Consider the following 8,873-nt stretch of genomic DNA (forward strand, 5'->3'; position numbering starts at 1 on the left):
TACTCCTAAGCTTATCTCAACAAGAGAGATGAGAGCTGCAAAACCAATGGTGGTGTCTGGTTGGTCATGAAGACTTTTTCTTCCACTCCTAATTCACCTGCTTGTTCCTTGCAAAAACACTTGCAGTTATGTTTTGGTTCACTGCTTTTTTTTTTTTTTCTGGGTCATTTTTGGCTCTATGTTTAAGTCTTAATATGTGGAGTGCTTGACACACCTCCCCCTAAAGCAGGGCATGACTGAGGATTAGCTGTTCCTGCAAGCTGAGATAGATTTTCAATGAGCTATTCACTCTCTCTTGCCTGTCCCTGTGTCGAATGATATGTCTTTGTTAGGCAGTGAACTGGGACAGAGACTATAGTGGGAAATAAAGGAGTAAATGAGAACAAGCTTCACATTATTGAATTAACAGAAGATGAGTTAAAATGAAACAAAATTAATATTTTTAATAAAGTCAGAGTTGAAAAGCATCAATACTGCTTTTGTAAACATAATTTTTAGCTGATTTTTAGAAACTCAAACCAGCATTTAATGATAATTACATTCTTTTTTAGGCTTTAAATCGAATATTATACTCATGAAATGCTGGCTATCAATTTCACTTCTGAATGCAGAGCTTTTTCTAAGTGGTATGTGTATGTGTGTGTTGTGTGTGTGTGATATGTACACTTGGTCATAGACATACACATCATGTGTGTGTGACTATATGTGGGTAGGTATGTTATGTTTCTTTTTAAAGCCATGTTTCGTGAGCCAGTAATGATATCTGAAAACAATGGTCGCTAATAACAGTAAAATTTTAACTACCTGATGACAAAAAAATAGATATTTTAAGTTCCACTTCGAGAAAAAATATTTGAGGGTATGCTTGTTATCATGGGGAAATTTTTTTATGTTGCTTTCTAGAAAAACTCAAATATAGTATATGAACTCACAAAACGGAAATCAGTAATAGAAGAGAATACCTCCCAATCTAACACCTCAACAATATCTACTCAGAAAAACAGTAGCTATTTATCACTTATGTATTTAAGGATCATTTAAGTCCCAGTACAACCATCACTTTCTCTAGTTAAGACTTCCTTATTACCCTCAGGTAGAATTGGCTGGTTGTTTTCTATCTCTGGCTGCCATAGCATAGTTTTATATAATTCTATTTTTCTGTCATATTATGTCTACTTCTATGTCTGCTCTTCTATATAACATATTTACCCTTCTGGCATCATTTACCCGGCAAACAATGAGTGCTCAATAAATTCTTGCTGTGTGAAAGAATGAAGAAGGAAGTGCCACATTTGTACATATTGCAAAGAATTCTAGGTACAGTGACCACAATTTATGAATCAAGTATCAGGCCTATGGCTTAATAACTGGAGAAGGAAATGGCAACCCACTCCAGGACTCTTGCCTGGAAAATTCCATGGACAGAGAAACCTGGTAGACTACAGTCCATGGGATCGACAAAGAGTCAGACACGGCTGAGCGACTTCACATTTTTGTCACATGGCTTAATAAATAACTTCTGTGCTGCTTTTGGGTATGAGTGGCAGAGGTAAGATATTTTGAAAAGCAAAATATTATAATTGCCAGGCATTTGCAGTGATTTATGAGAACATAGGACATAGGGTGCAATACATGAAATGGAGCCTGTTTTAGAAAAAAAAAAAAACAACACAAAAACTATGTGTAATAACCATAGCTATAGGATCTCAAGAATGGTTGATTAAGGAGTGTGAATTTTAACTGATAAATGTTAGCAATCTACTGTAGTAGTCAGATGGTTGATGGTCTTGATCCCTGAAAGAAGGGTAGTGCACTGTAGATACTTAAAACACTCCTTAAAACAACCCTGCAATGTAGATATTATTTTCCAGATAGAAAAACTGAGGTTCAGAAAAGTTAAATATCCTGCCTAAGTCACATAGTGTATGATAGCTTTAACACTTAGACACTCACTGTGAATACTTCCAAATCCCAGACCTTTGAGGTATATTTTGAACGTACACCTGTTGATTGCCTTGCTCTCATTCTGGAGGGGACTGTGATTTCCTCTTCTGTGACAGTCTCCCTCCCTTTTATTCCAGGAGTCAGCCATTTCTCAACAGTGCCCAAGAGCAAGCCCACCTTTGAGACTGTGAATAACATACTTTCACTGTCATTCAGGTTGTAAGACTAATAAAGTCTAAACTTTCCTCTCCTCTGGCCCTGGAGCTGATAGAAAAGCATCTCTCAGAAGGAATATCTCTCAGAGCACTCCTGGATATTTGAAGCTAAAGACTGGCTGCTATCTCAGCAAGTAATCCAAAGTATCATTGAATATGTGTCTTCTGAAGTGAGTAGTGAGTTGGAGGTTGCTTCTAAATGTCACTGAGCAGCTGGGGCTGTAGGGAAAGAAAGATAGGAAGATACTGAAGGCTAGGTTTCTAGAAACCAGCTAGTTATACTTTTCCCAGGAGGCAACTTTATGAGACATGATAGAAGGCCTTTATAAATGTGTAATGCCCGTATACTTGTTTTCACTCTCTCCAAAGTTTGTTCCTGGAATCCCTCCCCCTGAGTAAATAGTTCATGTTTGTCCTCTACTTGCCTCAAAGAGAAACCAAAAATAGCTGCAAGTTTGTGCTTCAAGAAAAAAGTGTCTGAATATTTCTGATTATGGAAACATGCTCCTTCCTCTATTTGGTGGTCAAAAGAGAAGGCATAGTGACACACAAGCACAGCAACAGAGCAGAGAAATGTGAAAGTAAAAAAGCATAAATATTCCCTCAATTCCACTCTCATTCACTGTTCAGGTCTCCACAAATAATGGAACTACTAAGTGTTTCCAAGAAATTTAAAATGTTGTTTTATTCTGTGGAATTTATGCCATAAAATGTTAATATTATATGCATTTTCTTGCAAAATGAGTTATAGGCACTATTTGTCTATACATCAAGTCCCTTTGCTAGGAATGCCTCTGCGGTGAGAAATTCACTGCAGCAGAAGCATTCCCAAGGCTTAGGCAATAGCTTATGGAAAGGGGGTTTTATTGACCTGATGAAGGAAGTATTTAGCACAAAGGGTATTTCTGCTGTATTGCAGAAAGGAACAATTACTTTTCTTCTGAGAGGAATAACCAGCCAGAGCAGATGACTTAGCTTGAAAAAATGCTATTTGCTGAGCAGTTGCATTGGCTAATTAACCACTAAGTGAGAGGCAACAAAGCACAGTTGGAAGAACATTCACCTTAGAAATAGACCAGAGTTTAAACCTCAACTTTTTCACTTAGCACTTACATGGGTTTTTGCAAATTGGATTATAGCTTCTTTATTTTTATTTTATTTTTTTCTTTTTATTTATTTATTTAAAAAAATTATTTTTACTTTATTTTACTTTACAATACTGTATTGGTTTTGCCATACATTGACATGAATCCACCACGGGTGTACAAATTAGAAATGAAAATGGAGAGATCACAACAGACAACACAGAAATACAAAGGATCATAAGAGACTACTATCAGCAATTATATGCCAATAAAATGGACAACGTGGAAGAAACGGACAAATTCTTAGAAAAGTACAATTTTCCAAAACTGAGCCAGGAAGAAATAGAAAATCTTAACAGACCCATCACAAGCACGGAAATTGAAACTGTAATCAGAAATCTTCCAGCAAACAAAAGCCCAGGTCCAGACGGCTTCACAGCTGAATTCTACCAAAAATTTCGAGAAGAGCTAATACCTATCCTACTCAAAATCTTCCAGAAAATTGCAGAGGAAGGTAAACTTCCAAACTCATTCTTTATTTTTAAAATGAAAATATATAATAACATCTCCCTCATAGTGTTGTTTTAATGATCAGCGATCATGACTAACTTACAAGCTGTTTCCCTGGAGATACTAGGTAAGCTGGGTGTGCTTCAGTCTTCTTGAAGCATAGTGCTTAAACTTTTGGTAACTTAACACCTGTAACCATTTCCAAAGGTGCAGCTGAAGTGATGGTGAAGAAACTAAGCCAACACTATGATTTTGGACTTTGAGAAGGTCCCTTTAACCCTTTTCTTTTTTTCTTCTTTTATCTGCTCCTCAGAGAAACTCCTAGGGAAGCTGCTAAGTAGCACCTGAGTTTTTATTTTTAATATAAATTAATTTAATTGGAGGTTAATTACTTTACAATATTGCATTGGTTTTGCCATATATCAACATGAATCCACAACAGGTATACACGTGTTGCCCATCATGAACCCCCCTTCCTCCCTTCCTGTACCATCCCTCTGGGTTGTCTCAGTGCACCAGCCCCAAGCATCCAGTATCATGCATCGAAACTGGGGTGGCGATTCATTTCATATATATATTATACAGGTTTCAATGCCATTCTCCCAAATCATCCCACCCTTTTCCTCTTCCACACACTCCAAAAGACTGTTCTATACATCTGTTTCTCTTTTGCTGTCTCGCATACAGGGTTATCATTACCATCTTTCTAAATTCCATATATATGTGTTAGTAAGCTGTATTGGTGTTTTTCTTTCTGGCTTACTTCACTTTGTATAATAGGCTCTAGTTTCATTCACCTCATTAGAACTGACTCAAATGAATTCTTTTTAACAGCTGAGTAATACTCCATTGTGTATATGTACCACAGCTTTCTTATCCATTCATCTGCTGATGAACATCTAGGTTGCTTCCATGTCCTGGCTATCATAAACAGTGCTGCAATGAACATTGGGGTACATGTGTCTCTTTCAATTCTGGTTTCCTCGGTGTGTATGACCAGCAGTGGGATTGCTGGGTCTTAAGGCAGTTCTATTTCCAGTTTTTTAAGGAATCTCCACCCTGTTCTCCATAGTGGCTGTACTAGTTTGCATTCCCACCAACAGTGTAAGAGGGTTCCCTTTTCTCCACACCCTTTCCAGCATTTATTGCTTGTAGACTTTTGGATAGCAGACATTCTGACTGGCATAGAATGGTACCTCATTGTGGTTTTGATTTGCATTTCTCTGATAAAGAGTGATATTGAGCATCTTTTCATGTGTTTGTTAGCCAAATTTATGTCTCCTTTGGAGAAATGTCTGTTTAGTTCTTTGGCTCATTTTTGATTGGGTCATTTATTTTTCTGGACTTGAGCTGCAGGAGTTGCTTGTATATTTCTGAGATTAGTTGTTTATCAGTTGCTTCATTTGCTATTATTTTCTCCCATTCTGAATGCTGTCTTATCACCTGGCTTATAGTTTCCTTTGTTCTGCAGAAGCTTTTAAGTTTAATTAGGTCCCATTTGTTTATTTTTGCTTTTATTTCCAATATTCTGGGAGGTGGGTCATAGAGGATCCTATGGTGATTTATGTCGGAGAGTGTTTTGCCTATGTTCTCCTCTAGGCGTTTTACAGTTGCTGGTCTTATGTTTATATCTTTAATCCATTTTGAGTTTTTTTGTGTGTGTGTATGGTGTTAGAAAGTGTTCTAGTTTCATTCTTTTACAAGTGGTTGACCAGTTTTCCCAGCACCACTTGTTAAAGAGATTGTCTTTAACCCATCATATATTCTTGCCTCCTTTGTCAAAGATAAGGTGTCCATAGGTGCGTGGATTTATCTCTGAACTTTCTATTTTATTCCATTGATGTATATTTCTGTCTTTGTGCTCGTACCATACTGCCTTGTCTAGTAGGGCCTGAAGTCAGGCAGGTTGATTCCTCCAGTTCCATTCTTCTTTCTCAAGATTGCTTTGGCTATTCGAGTTTTTTTTTTTTTTTTTTTTTTTGTATTTCCATACAAATTGTGAAATTATTTGTTCTAGCTCTCTGAAAAATGCCATTGGTAGCTTGATAGGGATTGCATTGAATCTATAGATTGCTTTGCGTAGTATACTCATTTTCACTGTATTGATTCTTCCAATCCATGAACATGGTGTATTTCTCCATCTATTTGTGTCCTCATTGATTTCTTTCACAAGTGTTGAATAGTTTTCTATATATAGGTCTTTAGTTTCTTTAAGTAGATATATTCCTAAGTATTTTTCTCTTTTCATTGCAATGGTGAATGGAATTGTTTCCTTAATTTCTTTTTCTAACAAAATTCTAGCAATCAGAATCCAACAACACATTAAAAAGACCGTACACCAAGTGGGCTTTGATTTTGTGTGTGTGTGTGTGTGTGTGTGTGTGTTGATTTTATATCCTGCAACTTTACTGTATTCATTGTTTAGCTCTGGTAATTTTCTGGTGGAGTCTTTAGGGTTTTCTATGTAGAGGATCATGTCATCTGCAAACAGTGAGAGTTTTACTTCTTTTTCAATTTGAATTCCTTTTATTTCTTTTACTGCTCTGATTGCTGTGGCCAAAATTCCAGAACTATGTTGAGTAGTAGCGGTGAAAGTGGGCACCCTTGTCTTGTTTCTGACTTTAGGGGAAATGCTTTCAATGTTTCACCATTGAGGATAATGTTTGCTGTGGATTTGTCATATATAGCTTTTATTATGTTGACGTATGTTCCTTCTATTCCTGCTTTCTGTAGTGTTTTTTTTTCTTTAATCATGAATGGATGTTGAATTTTGTCAAAGGCTTTCTCTGCATCTATTGAGATAATCATATGGCTTTTATTTTGCAATTTGTTAATGTGGTGGATTACATTGTTTGATTTGCGGATATTGAAGAATCCTTGCATCACTGGGATAAAGCCCACTTGGTGTACGGTCTTTTTAATGTGTTGTTGGATTCTGATTGCTAGAATTTTGTTAAGGATATTTGCATCTATGTTCATCAGTGATATTTGCCTGTAGTTTTCTTTTCTTGTGGCATGTTTGTCAGGTTTTGGTATTAGGGTGATGGTGGTCTCATAGAATGAGTTTAGAAGTTTACTTTCTCTGAAATTTTCTGGAAGAGTTTGAGTAGAATAGTTGTTAGCTCTTCTCTAAATATTTGGTAGAATTCAGCTGTGAAGCCGTCTGGACCTGTGTTTTTGTTTGCTGGAAGATTTCTGATTACAGTTTCAATTTCCATGCTTGTGATGGATCTGTTAAGATTTTCTATTTCTTCCTGGTTCAGTTTTGGAAAAGTTGTACTTTTCTAAGAATTTGTCCATTTCTTCCATGTTGTCCATTTTATTGGCATATAATTGCTGATGGTAGTCTCTTATGATCCTTTGTATTTCTGTGTTGTCTGTTGTGATCTGTTGTCTGTTGTGATCTCTCCATTTTCATTGCTAATTTTATTGATTTGATTTTTCTCCCTTTGTTTCTTAATGAGTCTGGCTAATGGTTTCTCAATTTTATTTATCCTTTCAAAGAACCAGTTTTTGGCTTTGTTGATTTTTGCTATGGTCTCTTTTGTTTCTTTTGCATTTATTTCTGCCCTAATTTTTAAGATTTCTTTACTTCTACTAACTCTTGTCTTCTTCATTTCTTCGTTTTCTAGTTGCTTTAGGTATAGAGTTATGTTATTTATTTGACTTTTCTCTTGTTTCTTGAGGTGTGCCTGTATTGCTATGAACTTTCCCCTTAGTACTGCTTTTACAGTGTTCCACAGGTGTCAGGTTGTTGTTTTGTTTTCATTTTCATTCGTTTCTATGCATGTTTTGATTTCTTTTTTGATTTCTTCTGTGATTTGTTGGTTATTCAGCAGTGTTCAGCCTCCATATGTTGGAATTTTTAATAGTTTTTCTCCTGTAATTGAGATCTAATCTTACTGCATTGTGGTCAGAAAAGATGCTTGGAACGATATCGATTTTTTTAAAAAAATTTATCAAGATTAGATTTATGGCCCAGGATGTGCTCTCTCCTGGAGAAGGTTCTGTGTGCACGTGAGAAAAAGGTGAAATTGATTGTTTGAGGTGAAATGTCCTGTAGATATCTCACTGGTCTATTGTATCATTTAAGGTTTGTGTTTCCTTGTTAATTTTCTGTTTAGTTGATATATCCATAGGTGTGAGTGGGGTATTCAAGTCTCCCAATATTATTGTGTTATTGTTAATTTCCCCTTTCATACTTGTTAGCATTTGTCTTACATATTGCAGTGCTCCTATGTTGAGTACATATGTATTTATAATTGTTATATCTTCTTCTTGGTCTGATCCTTTGATCATTATGTAGTGTCCTTCTTTGTCTCTTTTCACAGCCTTTGTTTTAAACTCTGTTTTATCTGATATGAGTATTGCTACTCCTGCTTTCTTTTGGTCTTTATTTGCATGGAATATCTTTTTCTGGCCCTTCACTTTCAGTCTGTATGTGTCCCCTCTTTTGAGGTGGGTCTCTTGTAGACAATATATATAGGGGTTTTGTTTTTGTATCCGTTCAGCCAGTCTTCGTCTTTTGGTTGGGGCATTCAACCTATTTATGTTTAAGGTAATTATTGATAAGTATGATCCCGTTGCCATTTACTTTATTGTTTTGGGTTTGAGTTTATACACCCTTTCTGTGTTTCCTGTTTAGAGAATATCCTTTAGCATTTGTTGGAGAGCTGTTTTGGTGATGCTGAATTCTCTCAGCTTTTGCTTGTCTGTAAAGCTTTTGATTTCTCCTTAATATTTGAATTAGATCCTTGCTGGGTACAGTAATCTGGGCTGTAGGTTATTTTTTTTCATCACTTTAAGTAAGTCTACCCATTCCCTTATGGCCTGAAGAGTTTCTATTGAAAGCTCAGCTGTTATCCTTATGGGAATCCCCTTGTGTGTTATTTGTTGTTTTCCCCTTGCTGCTTTTAATATTTGCTCTTTGTGTTTGATCTTTGTTAATGTGATTAATATGTGTCTTGGGGTGTTTCACCTTGGGTTTATCCTGTTTAGGACTTTCTGGGTTTCTTGGACTCTGGTGATTATTTCCTTCCCCATTTTAGGGAAGTTTTCCACTATTATCTCCTCAAGTATGTTATCATGGTCTTTCTTTTTGTCATCTTTTTCTGGGACT

Source organism: Ovis aries, chromosome X (assembly GCF_016772045.2).
Source record: "Ovis aries strain OAR_USU_Benz2616 breed Rambouillet chromosome X, ARS-UI_Ramb_v3.0, whole genome shotgun sequence".
NCBI classification, from domain to species: Eukaryota; Metazoa; Chordata; class Mammalia; order Artiodactyla; family Bovidae; genus Ovis; species Ovis aries.